The sequence below is a fragment of the Gadus morhua genome, chromosome 22, assembly GCF_902167405.1.
Source record: "Gadus morhua chromosome 22, gadMor3.0, whole genome shotgun sequence".
NCBI lineage: Eukaryota > Metazoa > Chordata > Actinopteri > Gadiformes > Gadidae > Gadus > Gadus morhua.
The window spans coordinates 709,347-730,728 of record NC_044069.1 but is presented as its reverse complement, the minus strand read 5'-3'; positions in this window follow the sequence as shown (position 1 = coordinate 730,728).

Below are 21,382 nucleotides of genomic sequence, written 5' to 3'. Positions count from 1 at the left end.
TAAAATATCTCCCCATCAAGGCCAACCGCAGAGTAGCCTACGAAAAGAATAGATTGCAATAATATGAATGCTAAAGATATTAAAATACAATTGATTAGGCCTAGGCCGACATATATATCAGTCCTAATCCTGAACGCACTGTGCATACATTTATTCACGGCATTTTCCCCCCAGAAATAATTCCATATTAAAAAAATCCAAAATAGCTTGTGTGACAACTACATTTATCTTAATGTGCTGATTTTTTAAACATATATTTTGCGCAGGAAGAGAGCCGACTTTATCTGATTCCGCATAAGGTTGCATTGATTGGCTCTCTAGTATAGAATATTTGTAGAAATTAAAAATGCAACGTTCCATTCATACATTATCATTCAAACGTGGCTATTGCTGACCCGATTAGGAGAGCTTGGTCTAGATCCTGCCCATATTGTTGGGCAGGATGAAGTAGGCTATAGGCAGGGTTCGAGTTATGATTCCATCTCTGTGGGGGTCTCTTAAAGTGGTTGACGGTGGGGGGAGACCGTACCGGCCTTGCGCTGAATTATGACGGGGGGGGGGGGGGGGGATATAGGACGTAAATATGGGCTATTATGACACAGCTCTTCTCAATGCCGTGGAACGCTCCGTTCACTTGCATGGGCCCTTCACAACAAGGCCAGCTTCTTCGGTTGCTAAGCGACGTCAACGTCTTTGGCTAACTATTTCTCTGCGGATCAACACTACGTATGGTAATAATAATAATAATAATAATAATAAATTTTATTTATAATGCACTTTATATTCAAGAATCTCAAAGTGCTTCAGAGAAAAAAATACCAAAAAACTATTAAAAAGGGGGAACCTCAAAGAAAGTTTAGCTAAATGCTCTTTTAAAGAGATGGGTTTTGAGGTTCCGTTTAAAAAGAGCTGTAGTCTGTGGAGCCCTCAGGTGGTCAGGGAGGGTGTTCCATAGTCTAGGGGCAGCAGCAGAAAAGGCCCGATCACCCATGGTGCACAGCTTCGTATGTCGGGTTTGGAGGGTGTGAGTGGATCCTGAACGGAGTGTACGTGAGTTTGTCGGCGGGGTGAGGAGTTCCTGAAGGTAGAGGGGGGCAAGTCCGTGAAGGCACTGGTGGGTGAGGAGGGAGATCTTGTACTCAATTCTGAGTGAGACAGGGAGCCAGTGCAGTGATTTCAGGATGGGGGTGGTGTGGTCATGCTTGCGCACCCTCATCAGGACCCTGGCAGCACTGTTTTGAATGTATTGGAGCCTCTGGATGCTCTTGCCAGGGATCCCAATGAGGAGTGCATTGCAGTAGTCCAACCTGGAGGAGACAAAGGCATGGACGAGCTTCTCTGCATCAGCCAGGGTGAGTGATTGGCGGAGTTTGGCGATGTTCCTGAGGTGGTATAAAGCTGTCTTACAGAGGTGTTTGATGTGGGTGTCAAAATTAAGTTGTGGGTCCATTTTAACACCGAGGTTGGTGACGGATGTGGAAAGGGGGATGTTTTTGCCAGAGAAGGTGATATTGGTGATGGTGGGGGAGCGGAGCTGATGTGGCGTGCCAACAAGGATGGCTTCCGTTTTATGGCTGTTAAGTTGTAGGAAGTTGAGCTTCATCCACGCCTCTATCTCCTCCAGGCAGGTGGTCAGTGTGGATGTTGGCAGAGGGGCAGAAGAAGTGGGGGTTGTCCTGATGTAGAGCTGTGTATCATCAGCATAGCAGTGGTAAGACAAGCCATGCCTGCTAATGACACTACCCAGGGGGAGCATGTACAGTGAGAACAGTGTGGGGCCCAACACCGAGCCCTGGGGGACACCGCAGGTGACGTTGTTGGTGTGTGATTTTGCTTTGCCCAGGGCAACGTGCTCAGTTCTGTCAGTGAGGTACGAGGTGAACCAGTTCTTTACATTTCCTGATAGTCCAATGGTGTATTGCAGGCGGTGAAGGAGAATATTGTGGTCAACCGTATCAAAAGCAGCTGTTAAGTCCAGGAGGATGAGGAGAGATGGGGAGCCGGTGTCTGCTGCCATCAGGAGGTCATTTGTGACCCTGACCAAGGCTGTTTCTGTACTGTGGCCATAGCGGAAACCAGACTGGAATTTTTCAAACAAGTGATGTTGTATGAGGTGATCCTGGAGTTGTGCTGCAACTGTTTTTTCCAGAACTTTTGACAGAAATGGGAGATTTGAGATGGGCCTGTAGTTGGAGAGGACTTCTGGATCAAGGGTAGGTTTTTTTAATGTTGGTCTGATGACAGCAGTTTTTAATGCAGATGGGATATGGCCGGCCAGGAGGGAGTGGTTAATGATATTGGTGATGAGTGGAGAGACAGCAGAGATGTTGGCCTTCAGCAGAGCTGTAGGGAAGGGGTCTAGTGCACAGGTGGATGGCTTCATTTTCCTGATGACGTCCTCCACCTCTTCCTTTGTGATGCTGGAGAAGGAGCAGAGGGTCTGGACAGAGTCAATCGGTGGGTCAGCAGTTTGAAGGGGCAGGGCAGTAGTGATGGAGAGGTGTGAGCGGATGTTATTCACTTTTTGTTTAAAAAAGTTGATGTGCATGTTGCACCTCTCCGTGGTGACATCAGATTGGGATGGTAAAGGGGGTTTGAGAAGGTGATGGACAGTTGAAAAGAGCTGTTTGGAGTTACCAGGGCTATTGTTGATTATTGCGGAATAGAACCTGGACCGTGCATTATTCAGGGCTTCAGCATATGCCCTCCTGTGTTCCCTGTATGCCTGTTTGTGAACGGTCAGACCAGAGGCCTTGAGTCGCCGCTCAAGGACACGCCCAGCAGCCTTCATTGTACGTAGTTCACTGGTGTACCAGGGTGCAGAGCGCGAGAAGGAGACTGACCTCGATGTTAAGGGGGCGTGGAGATCCAGGAGACTGCTCAGGGACTGGTTGTATAAGTCCACTGAGTCAGCAACAGAGAGGGAGTCAGTTGAGCCAGAGGAGAGATGTTGAAGGTCCAGGGCCAGGGCATCCATGTTGATATTTTTCACATTCCTGAAGTGGATCTGCCGCTTTGGTTTGGTGTGGGAGGAAGGAAAAGGGAGCTCCATTGACACAACTCTGTGATCCGAGACGCCAAGATCATAGACCTGTAGGTTGCTGATGGGGGCGGCGTTTGAGATGACCAGGTCAATTGTGTGTCCTCTGGAGTGTGTGGGGGCATCAACATGTTGTTGTAGGTTGAGGGAGTCTAGCAGCTGAAGAAAATCAGCAGCGGGCTGGCATGAGGGGGTGTCAACATGAATATTTAAATCACCCAGAATGATGGTATTGGCAGAGGTAGTACAGAGTGTTGTGAGGAGATCAGACATTTCCGGGATGAAAGCAGAGTTGGGTTTAGGGGGCCTGTATATGAGTAGAACAGTCATGGAATGGGGGGGCTTGCATGTGAATGCAAGACATTCAAAGGAGGAAGTTGTAGGCAGCACCATGGGGGACAACTCCAGGTCCTGTTTGTGGATGACAGCTAGGCCACCACCGCGTCCAGTTCTGCGGGCTGCCTCCAAGTAACTGTAGCCTGGGGGACAGGCTTCGTTAAGGGCAGAGTAAACCTCTGGCTGGTGCCAGGTTTCTGTTAGACACATGAAGTCAAGTCCTTTTTCCCTGATATGCTCTTCAATCAAGCTGGATTTATTATTCAAGGATTGAGTGTTGAAAAGTTCAAATTTAACCAGTGACTTTGGAGTTATTCTCTGTACTGGTCGCAGAGCCTTAAAATCCACTCCGCGCAGGTTGGAATCCACTCCATGAAATCTATCTAGCCGGGAGTGCGGGGATCTCGCGATGTTACGTCTTTTGCCCTCAGCCGTCTCTGCGGACCTAATGGATGTGATGAAGCCGGCAGGCTGACCATAAATAAAGTTTCTCCCTGAGCCTCTGTGGATATATCGAGGTCTACGCAATAGTCCTAGCTGCTTAATGGTGGAAATACAGGGTGGGATGGAGCGATTGTTGTACTTCAGCAGCTGTGGGGCGAAGTACGTCAACATCGAACCTGATGTTGAGTGATGTTTGCCTGTTAGCAGCTAGGTACGGACCCGACGCATCTGGGGAAGAGCTGGGAGGCAGTGCAGAAAATCCACGAGACAGTAGAGACAGCTTAGCAGGTTGACCAGGGCATATTCCTCACCAGTATCGCCGAAAAAAAAACGCCAGCAGTGACCAGGAAAATGTCACATCGGCTACTTGTTTTAGCCGTTGTTTTTAGCCGTTACTAGGGAAACCAAAATAACAAGTGAGCTACACGGCTCTTCACAATAACACAATAACACCGGAACAACTAAAGACAGTCCATAAGCTTGCTTTTCGTCGCTAATGTAGCTTGCAGGGAACCAAGTAGAGATAATATGTCAACAAAAAAATCACTTTTTAAAGGTCCCATGACATGCTATTTTATGTATTCTTTAATATAGGTATTAGTGGGCAACTAACACAGTATTCAAAGACGTTCCTGAAATTCAGCCGTGGTGCAGAGTTACAGCCACTCCGAGCCAGTCGCACATTGAGCTTCCCCCAAATGCGCTGTTTCGGTGGGCGTGTCAAGGAGGAGGGTGGGGGTGTGGCCCTGAGCAGCTTGCAGCCAGGGACGGTACCATGCGCTCTGTTTACAGTGGATGTATCGCAATGGCGAGGCGCACACAGCCTTTAGCCGTGTTCTGTAAATATTCTAGAACACACGGGAGTCCTGGAGCTCTATATCTAAATATTATCATATAGCCTACACAGATATCTATATCATATAATACATATTATCACGGCCAAAAGCTGTGTGAGCCGATATTCCGACGTTCCTGGTTCTTCAACGTCCACATCAACGTGAATACACACACTGTAACGCAAGTGTTTCTTGTCGGTTCTTTGACGTGTCTTGTATTTCCACAACGAGACTGTCGTGGGGGTTATCTGAGCCATGGTTGAGAAGGAATTGGGGGAAAGGAACTTTGGTTTGACTCGCTGAAGTAGGCTACATGAACTGCGACATGCCGCGAGGCACCATCGCCCGGCAGCGGGCAGCCGGCAGCAGGCAGCGCGCAGTTCAGTCGACTTCAGGTTGATGTGAAAGTGGAAGAACCAGAGACGTCGCAGAACCCGTCAAAGTCGTTTGTGATACATAATATCGTCTGGAGGCGCACACAATATGTTATATGATATAGATATCTATGTATTATATGATATTATTTAGATATAGAGCTCCAGGACTGTAACGCAAGTGTTGTACACTTCCTTGTTATTTGGATAACCGTTCTGCTGTTGGTGTGATGGCGCATAACGCGTCGGACTCTCGTCTCTGGTATTTCTACAACGAGACTCGTATTGGGGGTTATCTCAGCCAAAGTTGAGAATGAATTGGGGGGAAGGAACGTTGGCTTTGACTCCCTCAAGAACATGAACCACGACATGGAGGAGAAAGGGATTGTTGGCGGCGAATGTCTCCCGCTTGAGCCCCGCTGAGGGACCACCGCCGGAGGCGGAGGTGCCTAAGCGCTGCCCGGCAAAGATCCGTTTCTCCTCCTTGTCGTGGTTCATGTTCTTGACTTGAGGGAGTCGAAGCCAAAGTTCTTTCCCCCCCAATTCCTTCTCAACCTTGGCTGAGATAACCCCCAATACGAGTCTCGTTGTAGAAATACCAGAGACGAGAGTCCGACGCGTTATGCGCCAAATAACAAGGAAGTGTACAACACTTGCGTTACAGTCCTGGAGCTCTATATCTAAATAATATCATATAATACATAGATATCTATATCATATAATATATTGTGTGCGCCTCCAGACGATATTATGAATCACAAACGACTTTGTCGGGTTCTGCGACGTCTCTGGTTCTTCCACTTTCACATCAACCTGAAGTCGACTGAACCGGGCGCTGCCTGCTGCCAGCTGCCCGCTGCCGGGCGATGGTGCCTCGCGGCAACCGGCGGCATGTCGCAGTTCATGTACTTCAGCGAGTCAAACCAAAGTTCCTTTCCCCCAATTCCTTCTCAAACATGGCTCAGATAACCCCCACGACAGTCTCGTTGTGGAAATACAAGACACGTCAAAGAACCGACAAGAAACACTTGCGTTACGGTGTGTATTCACACACACACATGTGGCGCTCGCACGGTCGAGTCTCATTGGCGGGCCAACGTCTCTGGGCGGGCCAGGCAGAGTAAGGGGAGGAGCCGAGATTCCTCATGACGTCATGAGCACAGACATTCCAAATCAGCGCGCTTGAGCCTCCGTTTTTTCAAAGGCGAGCAGAACAGCTAGTGCTCGTTTTACACCAAACGCAAGTTTTAGCCACTGGGGGACCATAGGCAGGCTAGGGGAACTCATATTTATGTTAGAAAACCTCACAAAGTGAGATTTTCATGTCATGGGACCTTTAAGTAAAATTGGCCAAAATTGGCCCAAAAATTGCTTGGAAAAGCGGCGAACAGACAGCGCCAGCGTCCTCTCCGTTTGTTGCCTAGATACAACCCAATGGTAAGTTGGTAACAAGTAAATTGTAAAAAAAACACCTTGTGCAGTTACGATCCACTTAGGCTAACGATGCTTTCGGGAAACTTGGCCCTGGAGCTCTATATCTATATAATATAATATAATAATAATATACATGGGTATTTATACTATTTATATAATATTATATCTAATATCTAATATCAAGGCCAAAGGCTCTGTCCACCTCGGATGATATGAATCATAAAGACTGCGTCTGACGTCTCTGGTACTTCCACAACAAGTAAAGACTTGTAGTGGGGGTTATCTCGGCCATGGTTGAGAAGAATTTGGGGAAAGGAACTTCGGGCTTGACTCTCTGAAGTCCATGAACCGCGACATGGAGGAGAAAGGGATCGTCAGCCAAGCTCACACACACACACAGATCTGACTGGGGATATTAGGAGAGGTTAATTCACTTGAGGTGGTAAACAGATTATGTTTTTAAACTGTTTATTCTCTTGCCAGAAGGACTATCTAGACTAGTCTACTTATAAATATTTTTACTTTATTTCATTTATTTTACCCAAAAATTATATTCGGGGCTAATTAAATAATATCCAGCGCTTTAGCCCCTGATAAAACAGCATAGCGACGCCCCTGGGTTCTGGGTTCAGGGTCTGTGTTTAGGTTCTGGGTTCAGGGTCTGCGTTCAGGGCCTCATCAACCAGGTAAACGCATGTCCTGCCGTCCTCTGAGCTCCAGGAAACGCACAAAGTTCCAGGTGGTTAAAGTTTAGCTCAGACCTCGTTCATTCAATACATTCATGATCCACAATCTGACGGCAGCTGACCTCAGATCTGGTTCACTGGGCTTTTATTTCTTTCGATTAATACGTTTCTACCAATCCTGGACCAGCACATGAACTTTTTAAAATGTAAATAAACACACACAATCCTGTGTAATTAATTTAGGTGTATGACAGCTCCCTCTGCTGGACAGTTTGGACGACAGTCTCACACCAAACTACATTTTCCGTTTGAACCAACGACGCTATAGTACATCGATGCGAGACCGGGTCGGTGGTTTTAACGTGTTGTAGCAGAGAATGGCCTGCGGGGGCAGTATATACATGGTTAAATACATGAATAGGCTTGAATTTAGTAGTATTATGGATGTTTGTATTTTTACAAAATGGACTATGTGAACAATGCTGAATAGCATCCATCATGTATATTAAATGTATTGCAGGAGTTTAGCTTGACATTAACCAAGTTAATGGAGGTCAGTTTCTAAGTAAAGGAGAAGCGGCTCTAATCCGAGTTCCTTACGGATGGCCGAACTTCTCACCCTATCCCTAAGGGAGACGCCAGCAACCCTTCTGAGAAAACTCATCTCGGCCGCTTGTACCCGCGATCTCGTCCTTTCGGTCATCACCCAGCCCTCATGACCATAGGTGAGGATAGGAACGAAGATCGACCGGTAGATCGAGAGCTTTGCCTTGCGGCTCAGCTCTCTTTTCGTTACAACGGTGCGGTAAAGCGAACGCAATACCGCCCTTGCTGCTCCGATTCTCCGGCCAATCTCACGCTCCATAGTACCCTCACTCGCGAACAAGAACCCGAGGTACTTGAACTCCTTCACTTGGGCTAAGGACTCATTTCCTACCCGGAGTAAGCAATCCATCGGTTTCCTGCTAAGAGTCATGGCCGAACCACCTCAGCTGACTCCTTTCTAAGGAGTCAGCTGAGGTGGTTCGGGCATCTGGTAAGGATGCCCACTGGGCGCCTTCCTTGGGAGGTGTTTCAGGCACGTCCAGTGGGGAGGAGACCTCGGGGAAGACCCAGGACTAGGTGGAGAGATTATAACTCAACACTGGCCTGGGAACGCCTCGGGATCCCCCCGTCAGAGCTGGTCAATGTGGCCCGGGAAAGGGAAGTCTGGGGCCCCCTGCTTGAGCTGCTCCCCCCGCGACCCGACCCCGGATAAGCGGACGAAAATGAGATTAACCAAATTAAAGGACAATCAATGAAACGCACCAAACATGCAGAAGTCAATGTAGGATTTTAATATACAGTATAAACAAAAACACTTGACAGAAGTTGAATACATACTTTTGTAAAGGAAAGCAGAGGAAAACATTTTCCCAAATTAATCATTTCAAAATGTCACCACCATTCACAAAAGCAAGTGAAGAGGTTTGTGTAAAACCAGTCCTCCCTAACCAGCTCTGTCCCTGACTCTAAACCCTGACTCTCAACCCTAACACTGAACCCTCTGAGGGCAGGAAGACGGTCCTTCAGTGTAAAGGTTCAAGAAGACACTCCTTCAGAGTAAAAGTTCGAACCACGGAGAAGGAAGAAGAAGGGAAGGATTAGAGATTAGTGAAGTAGTGCGGTTAGTGACAGACGTGAGGGTAAGGCGTGTGGAAGCACACGGGTACATGTGGGGTCAAGAAGATCACTCCCACTGGAGGTCAATGATCCATCAGGATCTGACCGCTGAGTTCAGCAGGTCTTCTGGAAGACGAGGCTAACATGAACTGAGGAGACGGGACCAGCAGGAATAGGTGGGGTTCAGCTCTGGTGTGTCTGCCTGGAGCAAACAAGGACATGGATTAGGTTCAATATTCAAAAGATGCAACATTATCTGAACCAAAGATAAGTCATTAAGGAGTAGGCAGGATTTAGGACGCATCACTGTATTCTGAGGACTTGAACCAGGCAGCAAAGGTCTGAGAGTTGAACCCCCAACCCCCTACCTGGTCCACCAGGTCCAGATAATGCAAACTTACGAGGAATCCTTGATGGTAGAGTCCTGGTCGTCCTCAGGATTTGCCTTCCAGATCTATGGCTTCTCCGTCAGTAATCCAGATTCCTGGTCTGGTTACAAACGTAATTTGTCTCTAATGTAAGGTAACAAACACATTAGTAGTTTGGCTCTAATGTAAGGTCACAAACACATGAGTAGTTGGCCTCTAATTACGCGTAACAAAGTAGCAGCTGTAGTTTGTCTGGTAACCAACCACAGTAGTATGCCTTAACTTAACTGCTGGACAAACTAATCCTGTGTTACAGCAAGTCCACACTTTACTTTATGCAAACTGACTTGGATCCTTGTTGGTAGAGTGATGTCGTCCTCCAGAGTCTTGGCTCCTCCCATCAGCGCTCCTCAGCCAGAGTCCTGCAGTCGGTTGCACCAGCAGAACGTAAAGCCGATCGTAAGTTCGGGTGTAAAGTCCGCCGTAACCCTACGCTCGACGTAGCTAGTGTCAAACTAAAGGTGTTCTAAATTTTGGTTGCACCACCATAACTTAAGTTGTAACGTTACTGGTAGTGCGTAAATTGTACTAGTGTCGCTTTTAATGACGTTTCGATAATTTCAAGCCAATCATTGACAGGTAAAAATGTAAACAGGAAATACCGGCAAACTTCCACCTTATCCGAGTGAAGACGCGTTAGCACCAAAATGAGAGGGCAAACAAAACAGTTTCAGTCATTTATTCTCTAAAATTTGCGTGGACGGTATAGGCGTGAGGTTAAGCTATTTGATGGCGGATTTTATAATAAATAAATAAATATAATATTCCGCCCGGCAAAACCGAAATCGCGCATATAATTCAACATCATCATAATAAAGAAATGGATCGATACGGTCACGGACAATCCGTTCCCGGCGCAAACCGCGTTGAAACTCCTCTTCCCATTGCTCAAAACGAATAGCCATCTTTACCCTGCATTAGTGTTGAAATCTTTTTAAGTTTTTTTCTTTTAACGGTTCTTTATCGTTAGTATGGAACTTACACCAGCTAGAGGGGAGGTGTAAAAGATAAGTTATAACTTAGTGTTACGTTGAAACTTTCTGCTTGGTGCAACTGCTATTTTTTTAGCAGAGTGTAAAGTCGAATGTTTGGGTGATTTACGTTCAACGTAGCCTAAGTGGGACCTTACGTTCTGCTGGTGCAACCAGCTGCTGGTCTGGAACAAACAGCTCAAATCTGGCCCCAACGTCTGGTAACAAACATATAGTTTGTCTTATTTTCAAGCCCTCTATTTCCACTTTGTTATGTTAATAAAAACGTACAAACCAAGTTGATAGAGTGATGGTCATCCTCCAGATTCACGGCTCCCCTACCAGCTCGCCTCCGCTCCAGAAACACGTGGTTGTTTGACAAATGTCAAAGTAACAGCTGTATTTTGCCCATTTCAAGTTAACCATGTCAAGTAATTACAAACTTACGAGGAATCCTTGTAGGTCAATTCCTAATCGTCTTACAGCTTCTCAGCTCCTCCACCAGCTCTCTTCAGACAGATTCATGGTCTGGAACAAACAGCGGAAGTCTAGCTTTAATGTGTGGTAAAACAGATGTAGTTGACTGGTATATTAACAAACGCCGGTAGTTTGTGGTAGCAGTATTCTACGCTAAGTGGCACTGAGTGTGATGATCACTTCAGAGTCAGGCTCCATCTACCCAACGACAGGAATCCTCCACCAGGCAGGGCCTCCATCAGCTCCTCCACCAGGCAGGGCCTCCATCAGCTCCTCCACCAGGCAGGGCCTCCACCTTCATCCACTACGGTCGTAGCAGCACTCGTAACAATAATGGCTCATACGACTCCTACATAACCCCGTTATGAATTAACTAAAATCACAGCTTGGCACAGATTTAAAGTCATTAGATGATCAAAACCAGACCTTAACTACTGAGGATTTCAGATGAGAATGGTGATGGTTACCCTCTGGTCCGGTGCTGCAGGCCCCTGGTCTCCAGCCTCCGGTCCATCCTGGCACCACAAGACGGTCTCTCAGCCTCGCCTTTCAGGTACAGGAGCAGGTTTACATCAGCATTTGCCCAACAATAAACTTATTTGACCCCGAAACCGATTTACACAATTAATTTAACTATTATTTTATAACTCTAGGCTAGAAAAGACTGGAGAGATCAGACATTAGCATCCCGTTTTGGGAATGAAGACGGAGCAGTCCACACGTTTAAAGAGGTGGTTCAGCCCATGCATTGAAACTGACTCACACACCAGAGCACTGACCTGTTCTGGAGGACTTCTAACAGGCGGAGGAGGTCTGGCTCTGGGTGAGGAGGTGGAGGTCTGGCTCTGGGTGAGGAGGTGGAGGTCTGGCTCTGGGTGAGGAGGTGGAGGTCTGGCTCTGGGTGAGGAGGTGGAGGTCTGGCTCTGGGTGAGGAGGTGGAGGTCTGGCTCTGGGTGAGGAGGCAGACACCATGGGACAAACTACATGTCACCTTTTTAACCTTGTACAGTTCTAGAGTTTCTTCTACTGTAACATGTGGGAAAGACGGACATTATTTTAGGTTCGTTATTATCCAGTTGGTAACTAAGCACCAAAGTCGTTGTTCAACTTCATTCCATTGGGTAGGGTTTTATTTCTGTGGCAATTATTGACGCCAGATATTTAGAACGTATGAAAGCTGAAGTAACAAAGAACACTAAGCAGTATCGATATTAAATCAAATATACTCAGCCATATTCAGGTGCAGGGTTCCGTTGAAGAAATGCCAAATTGTCATCCACCTTGAAATGATCTTCAGCCTTCACTGATGATCAGAAATGGGCCCGCAAGTAGAACGCTGTTTTGTACGCAGCGAGAGTCCCGTCAACGTGGTTAAAGTCGGCGCAACAGTCGGAAATTATCAACATATTGTACGATGTACGCGTCAGGGTGTATTCAATATCAAAAGTAATTAGTTTAGATAAGGGGCAACAATTCCTAATGGAAACCGACTGAAAAATAGTTTGTTGGCAACGGCTCGAAGATACGCAAATACATCTAGAACGTTCCACCAGATACCCTCAGGGGATTCACGTCCAACTAACGGCCACGTGGGTTCTTATGGTTGTCAAGACTACAACGTTTTATGCTAACCATTGAGACTAAATCAAGTGAACGCACTCAGAACCTTCCACGGCGGGAAGCACAAACCGTCTGACTGGAATCCAAACATTCCGGCCGGAACCAACCAAAGAAAAAACAGAACCAGCGCCTCACCTTGAGCTGAACGGAGGAAGATCCTGAAGTCCAGCGATGGTCTTCATAAAAACACAGCCAACAGACTTACCTTGATGTGATCTGTTTGTTGCTGTTGGTCATTACTGCTATTCAGTGTACCTTTACATTATTATGCACCCAGTGTGTACAAGTTATATCACTCAAAACCGTACGAATAACCGAACTACCATGTACGTTCCACAACAATTTAAAGCCTCAAATCCTTGCCTAAAAACAATGGAATAATTCAATTCATTTTAAAATTAAAAACAACAATTATCTCGATATTCAGGGTACAAACCATACAGATCAAATCTAAACAGTGAGCTCACAGAGAGCCGACCATAGCCAAGCATTGTCACCCTGACCGCCTCATTACCAACAGCAAAACATGCCAGCCAACCAACACATGTACAGGTCCGGTGAGAAGTGGGCATTTGAGCGAAAGGACTGCCCATAATAAAATTAAGCCCAATTCCTGAACTATACAACCATCTTCATGGTTTAAAGATTTAAAGACTTAAATTGCAATTGTGTTCTTGCAATCTTTGTCTGCTCCCTCTTTACTTAAAAATCTCTACTTCTCCATCGCTATAGTGTTGCATCCTACTCATGAGGGTGGGGTCTGAGTGAGCAGAGATGCGTGCTGGGATACAGTGCTGTCTGAAGTCTTCAGTTCTATAGACACGCCCCTCAGGAGAAACCAAGTGTTTGAGAATCTGTCGTGACATCAGTTACATGAGCTCGAATATCCTTCAAGATGGCACCAGGATTCTCAAAGGATAAAGTCCAAGAGGAAGATGTGAGGGTTCTTCCTCTCAGCCAGTGAAACACAACAACGGTCTTCATCAGAGTACCATGGAACACTTTGAAACGTTCGCCTCTATACACATTGTAGCCCCAGTGAAGGTTTCCTTGCCTCCTCAGCTGAAGAGCACAACTTCAGCTTGAAGAGCGCACTAGTTGGAGTTCCCCGATGGGTTCTGATTTAAGGGAACCGATCGTTCAGCTAGTCCGGTACAGCAAATACAGTTCAGCCTGAGAAGACGTTCAACTGAGAGCAAGACAAGATCCACAGGGCTCTCCATCAATCCAGCCAGGTAGGAAGATCCGCCTCATTACAGGTCTGAAGGTCATCTTGAACATCCATTGAGGTTCCTTTCCAACTTCAGAGTCCTTGTGGAATGCCTTTAGGTGTCCATCCTCCATTGATCCTGATTGCTGTAGTCTTAGTATGAAGTCACTGATCTGAACACGCCGCTTGCATCCTTTTACACTTGATTTGGATACTCTCCTTCCTGCCCAGTGTGTTGGATATCGCTCCGGAGCGTCGCTCAGGGCTCTTCATGTCTCCTGGAGGCCTCAAGTAAACGTGTGGCCTTCCAGCAGGTATGAATTAATTGACCATTCCAATACACCAAGCCAATCACACAGACCCCCGTATGAAAATTATCAATGACAAAGCAAGCAGGACGCAGAACCAAGGAAACACACGTAGAACCCCGTGCTGGGTGTGAGTGGGACACACACACACACACACACACACAGTAGAAGCCTAGCGATGCTCAAAAATCTTCCATCTCATGTCAAACCCACACACACCACTGAGCCATAAAAGACCAAACACTCCTGCAGGGTAAAAACCTCATGCCAAATACCATTCCATCATCCACCCCCAGCTCTTCTGTCAGGGCACCCAGAACAGAACCACCAATATCTCCAGAGACGTAAATTATGCACAACATTCTTCAGTGGCGTCCCACATTGGTGATGGATTATGCTTGGTGTCTCCATTCACGCTGTTTCAACGTCTCTGAAGTCATGTGTTTGTAGTCCAGTGGTTTAGTGATTGAGGGGCCTTCACAGATGCAAACAGTGCAGCTTTAGTCAGCCTGAGGACAGGAAGGACGTCATCTGTTCAGAAGACCACCCAGTGGAGGGGGGTGGCTCTTGAGGAGCAGGATCCATCTTGGAATGGCCCCAAATGAGACCCTCTCTGAAATGAAACTGTTCCTGAGGAGTCACGATGCCTGGAGGGGACTGTTGAACGTGTTCCATGGTTCTCTGTGTCAGACTGAAGTTGTGTTTTAGTCGTTGAGATGAGGAGCCCCCTCATCTCCCCCTGGTGTTTCTCCTTCTGCATCCCTGTCTCCATCTTAAAAAAACATTCCAGTCCATGTAACTGACGTCACGACGGTTTCTCAAACACTCGGTTTCCCCTGAGGGGGCATGTCTACAGACCTGTAGACTTCAGACAGCTCTGTAACCCAGTATGCACCTCTGCTCACTCAGACCACACCCTCCTCAGTAAAGAAACACTCATTTGATGAAGATGCAGAGCTCAGGAGAGTAGGTGGAAAGAAGACTGAAGACCTCAGAACCTAACCCATTACTCCAGCTTACAACAATAACTTGGAACCTGAAACCATTTTAACAAACCATTAAAACCAACATAAACCAAACGCCTAAGTAACCCATGAACCAATAAAAGATCCTTACTAATCAGATCAACCTTCAACTAACGGGTTAACTCACCAGGAAGCCAACATACATCAATGTGCCCAAGAGAAATGAGAAACTAATGACTTACAGTTCGCAGTTCATCTTCATGTTAAAGTTGGGATACTCAGAGTACTGCAGTTAGATATCCATGATAGACCTTTGAAGGAACAAACAGTTTACTTATTATTGTCCCCAAACTTGGGCACTGTCCCAAGGTTTAACTTCTACTATTGCCATTAAATCAGATAAATTAATGCCAATACAAATTCAGGGCTTATGGGATCATCCAAACTTTTAAATAATGTTTAAGATAAATAAGTTATAATAATTATTTGACTGTAATTCAAGAGTGATTACTTCTTACTTTGAGAAGTTTGAATGTATGGTCTCTAAAATGTTACTTTCAGGTAAAATCATTATTTAATTTCAAATGAGAGTTAAACCTCCACAATCCCTGATTTCCTTCACACATTATCAGTGATTTATATTCAACATACAAGTCAATGCAGTTGTGCTTTGCTACACAATTCTACTCACATCAGGTCCAGATGAGATGCTCCTCTTTACTTCAAAAAGTCTTTAACCTGTGAAACAGGAAGAGATGACAAATAAGTCACAACAGAGCTCAACAGAACATTACACACACGTTCTAATTTCTGAGAACACAACAACATACCGTTTTTGGGAGACCATAAACTGCCAAACAGTGGAGGACAAAAATGTATTGTCCGTTTCCCTCTTATGTGAAATGCACCAGACGCAACCAATGAACCAATTAAGAAAACCACATGGCGTGAGAGCTGCGCAGGTGAGCTAAATAGTAAAACTCAACCCAGGTTCGACCTCCTCTGGTCGCCTTGGTTATAGTGAAAGTCTGTTTAAGCTCTGTGTTTGATCTTAAATGACCTCCCTCATTTTGATTAAAATGACGAGTCTGATTTGACAGATTTAAATTCATACTTCAAAACGAAGAAAGTCTTCATTCAATTCACCTTACTGTGTGGTGTGTGTGTGTGTGTGTGTGTGTGTGTGTGTGTGTGTGTGTGTGTGTGTGTGTGTGTGTGTGTGTGTGTGTGTGTGTGTGTGTGTGTGTGTGTGTGTGTGTGTTACTACTGTGTGATGTCAAGTTGGTGAAAAGCAAGTCACGTGTGATCTTGCGTCCATGTGTGTGTAGTGAGCGGATGTGGACAGCAGAGGGCGATGTTTCCACAAGAGAACATCTGCTCTCTGTGCGCTCTGCGAGATACCGTCTCCATAGCAACCATAACTTGACAGTATCCTGAACGGCCCTTTGAGGAGTGAGAAGGAAGCTTTCATCAAAGAGACCAGAGAGACTCATTCACTGGTTAGCTGGAGTCATCGCCCACCACCACACACGTTAACACACACAGACACACACACACACCATACAGACATACACCAATACACCATATAGATTCACACCATATGCAGGCACACACCACAGATACACATATATAGACCAGGTCCAGGACCAGGACCAGGTGGACCAGGACCAGGACCAGGACCCGGTAGACCAGGACCAAGACCCAGTAGACAAGGACCAGGACCAGGACCCGGTGGACCAGAACCCGGTGGACCAGGACCAGGACCAGGACCCGGTGGACCAGGACCAGGACCCGGTAGACCAGGACCAGGACCCGGTGTACCAGGACCAGGACCAGGTGGACCAGGACCAGGACCAAGTAGACCAGGACCAGGACCAGGTGGACCAGGACCAGGACCCGGTGGACCAGGACCAAGACCAGGACCCGCTGGACAAGGACCAAGTAAAGGACCAGGACCCGGTAGACCAGGACCAGGTGGACCAGGACCCGGTGGACCAGGACCTGTTGGACCAGGACCAAGACCAGGCCCTGGTGAAGGGGTGGAAGGGGTGGAACCGGGTACGACCTCTGTACCCGGTTCCACCCCTCCAGCCCGTTCTGCTGCGCCGGTCGCCTGGGGGCGGTGAGGGCTAGTTGTAGTAGGGGCAGAACCAGACTTCTCACTAAAGTCTTTGACCTCACCGGATGTGAATGTTGTCACTCACCGGTTGGAGTGGTATCCCCCATCTCAGGAACATTGAGCCTGCTTTGAGCCTGTTGATGACTTGTATGCTGGACGTTGAAGAGAGATGAGCTATTTCGAGGTCCCTTGAGTAATAGTCCGTCACCACGAGGTAATTCTGCTTTTCTACTCTCTCTCTCTCTCTCTCTCTCTCTCTCTCTCTCTCTCTCTCTCTCTCTCTCTCTCTCTCTCTCTCTCTCTCTCTCTCTCTCTCTCTCTCTCTCTCTCTCTCTCTCTCTCTCTCTCTCTCTCATGCTCTAGCTCCTAGAGGGCCCCCCCACAGCGGACGGGTCAACACAAGTTACACATCTAGTGAATAAATCAATCAATCAATGCAAGTGATACCACGATCAATAAATAAATAAAATAAAAGGGATGTGTTGTGTGTCTCACACACACACACACACACACACACACACACACACACACACACACACACACACACACACACACACACACACACACACACACACACACACACACACAATAAATCATGGTAAACAAATATCTATAATAAATAAAGGGTTTAAAGGGAGAAGGAACAGGCGGCCATTGAAGGTTTTTGTTATGGAACAGGACGTGGGGACCCAAGTGCTGAACACAGGAAGGCACAGACCTCGAGATGTGAATTTTTTTTTAACAATTGCCTTATTTCCCTTAAATTAATCAAAGTGTAAAATAAATTCTCCTACTTTTTATCATTCTTAATGTTATTCAGTTTTTTTTACTTAAACTTAGTTCTAAATATAAATATATAATATTAACTTCTCATTTAAATAATAACATCCCACCATAATCCTTTTAAACATGAGCCCACTAGACAATCATGTTCCATAATTCAATCCGTTTAACTTCAACAATCACATTGTGGCGAGCAGCAGGTGAAGGACGAGACGGGAGCCCAGGTTTAGCAGTCGGCCGCAGCTCCGCGCCCCATACACCGCTGGACAACGGAGCTGCCTTTAATAACACCAGCACGGTACACACTAGAACACACGCCACCATTCAACCACACTAACACTTTCAGTAATGGTGCAATGAACACAACATGAACACAAGAGTCACCAACACACCCCGACATCGATAAACCCCAACCCATGAACCCTGATTAGTTTACCAACCACTAATGACCCAGGGGGGCCCCGAAACGGTCCCACCCCCTAGAACAGGAGAACCCCCAGAATCCTTAGCGAAGGCCCTCGTCTGCCAGACCCCAGAGTCAGCAGGAGCCCTGGGGGTGTGGTCGGGGACCGCCTCCTTCGGGGCCCCCACCTGATCCGTCGTAGGGGGCCGTTGGAGCGCCGTTCGGGGACCCCGTCCTCCGCCGCCCTCCGACGTCTGGCCCGTCGACGGCCACGCCGGCGGCTGGGACGAGGAGGGGTGGCGCGCCCCGTCCCCCCGCAGCCCTCCCCCAGCCCCAGCTGCCCACACTGCGGCGGTTGGTGTTTAGTCCCGTTAACACGGCAACAGTTTGACGTTATCCCGGGTAAAGTGTTGGGCAGGACGTTAGCCTAGGGCTAGTCATGGACCTACGGAGTGGCGAAGCCACGCCCCTTCCGGTAGAGCCCATGGGACCAATGAGATTGAAGAATATGAAAGGGTTTCAATGGAGAGAAAGTCATTATTTTCTGGTCCCAGTCTTTATATGCCCCGGGTTACACATATGATGTTTGTGGATTTAAATGATAATTTTTCATGCAAAGAAAACTAACATTTTCGTGAAGAAGTTTGATAATGTTAGGTTTTTTCCAAGTGGAGGATAAAAGCATCCAAAGAGGGGACAACCATTATAAGTTTGGGCATGTGGAGAGTTACAGTCATGCCGGAGGGGAGATTGGCGGTCTTGTCCACGCTAGTTACAGGAGCGTGACGGCACGTACGAGACATGTAGTCTATCTCATTGTGTTTTATCTACAGCCTTTAACTGAACAATTGCACAATAATAGAGATGGAGAGATGGGGAGAGAGAGAGAGAGAGAGAGAGAGAGAGAGAGAGAGAGAGAGAGAGAGAGAGAGAGAGAGAGAGAGAGAGAGAGAGAGAGAGAGAGAGAGAGAGAGAGAGAGAGAGAGAGAGAGAGAGAGAGAGAGAGAGAGAGAGAGAGAGGAGAGAGAGAGAGAGAGAGAGAGAGAGAGAGAGAGAGAGAGAGAGAGAGAGAGAGAGAGAGAGAGTGTGTGTGTGTGTGTGTCCGGCCGTCTGTCTATGGTTTCTTTCTACAACCGACACAGAGAGACTGAGCCCCCCCCCCCCCCCTCCCCCCCACACAGACAACCAAATCCAAGGGAGGAGGTCCAAGAATAATATCGGACAAACATTTGTTGTTCCATTAATCATTTCTGATTATTCTACTTCATTTAAGAATGCTCGATTCTGATTGGCTGGGAGGGGTGCATTAATCCGGCATATTGCCCGCTGACTTGTCGGTTCTACTTGCTGCTGACTGAGCACAGTAGATCAATACGCCGCTTGTATCGTTTTCTATCACATACATTTCCAACATGAGGTCCATAGTAAAAAATAAACCAAGGAGTGCGTGTTTGATCGATCGTCATTAAAGCTGACTTGATACGAATGTAGCAACTACGTTATTAAACTAGTGATCAGATCCAGCCTTGTGTGGTTGCTATAAAAACGAGTTACCTACAGCTGAGCTAACGTTATTCACCGTAGTTCTAAAGGGAACTACTTTTCGAGGGAGATGAACTTAAACAGAGTATACATTTAATAAGCATGCAATACGAATAAGAAAAAGACTAATTATTAAAGTATTTGAATTGTTTTATTATATTGGCCGGCGCGAAGTAGAATAAACGGAATAATCACCTCAAGGCAGGGCAATAAACAGTTTGATATGCCCGGCTCGCGGAAGGTTACCGCCCTCGACGTCGTCTCGGGCGGTAAGCCGTCCACGAGCCGGGCATATCAAACTGTTTATTGCCCGGCCTCTCGGTGATTATTCCTTACTTATTCTACTTCATTTAAGAATGCTCGATTCTGATTGGCTGGGAGGGGTGCATTAATCCGGCATATTGCCCGCTGATTTGTCGGTTCTACTTGCTGCTGACTGAGCACAGTAGATCAATACGCCGCTTGTATCGTTTTCTATCACATACATTTCAAACATGAGGTCCGTTGTAAAAATAAACCAAGGAGTGCATGTTTGATCGATCGTCATTAAAGCTGACTTGATACGAATGCAACAACTACGTTGTTAAACTAGTGATCAGTTGCAACCTTGTGTGGTTGCTATAGAAACGCGTTACCTACAGTTGAGCTAACGTTATTCACCGTAGTTCTAAAGGGAACTACTTTTCGAGGGAGATGAACTTAAACAGAGCATACATTTAATAAGCATGCAATACGAATAAGAAAAAGGCTAATTATTAAAGTATATGAATTGTTTTATTATGTTGGCCGGCGCGAAGTAGAATAAACGGAATAATCACCTCAAGGCAGGGCAATAAACAGTTTGATATGCCCGGCTCGCGGAAGGTTACCGCCCTCGACTTCGTCTCGGGCGGTAAGCCGTCCACGAGCCGGGCATATCAAACTGTTTATTGCCCGGCCTCCCGGTGATTATTCCTTACTTAATATATTATTATTCTTAAGGCACTTATGGACTTATTATTCACTAATAAAACGAGAAATCATCGACTGAACACACGAGAACATTCAGTTGGATCCACCGAGTTGTTTATTGCAATTATGCTTCATTAACAAATAAGACAGAAAAATAGTCCCTCACATGTACACAATAAACACGAAAACAAAGGACTAAAACCATAGAAGCAGCAGACTTTCATCAACAGGTGAGCACGTATCTTTAATAACTAAACATGTTCTGCGGCCATTTGGTTCCCAACAGAACACAAAAAAATCAAGTTTCAGTTTAAAGTCATTTACAACATGCAACATTATCCCACAGACCTCTTGGTTATTATGAATAAAATATAAAATCTGCTTTAAATCAGGTTGTAAATCAGGATTATGACAAAAATGACATCAGAGTCCTGATGACCAAAACTGGTGAAGTCTGAAATTATACAAAGATGAACCATCAATAGGTATTTTATATACAATTACAATAATGAATGTGCTTATCTAACTATGGGAGATCTTAAAAGTCTTTTCATGGTTTATCATGCTATACTTTAAAGAAGAGAGAGAGAGAGAGAGAGAGAGGGGGGGGGGGGGAAGAGAGAGAGAGAGAGAGAGAGAGAGAGAGAGAGAGAGAGAGAGAGAGAGAGAGAGAGAGAGAGAGAGAGAGAGAGAGAGAGAGAGAGAGAGAGAAAGAGACAGACAGAGACAGAGACAGAGAGAGAGAGGGAGAGAGAGAGAGAGAGAGAGAGAGAGAGAGAGAGAGAGAGAGAGA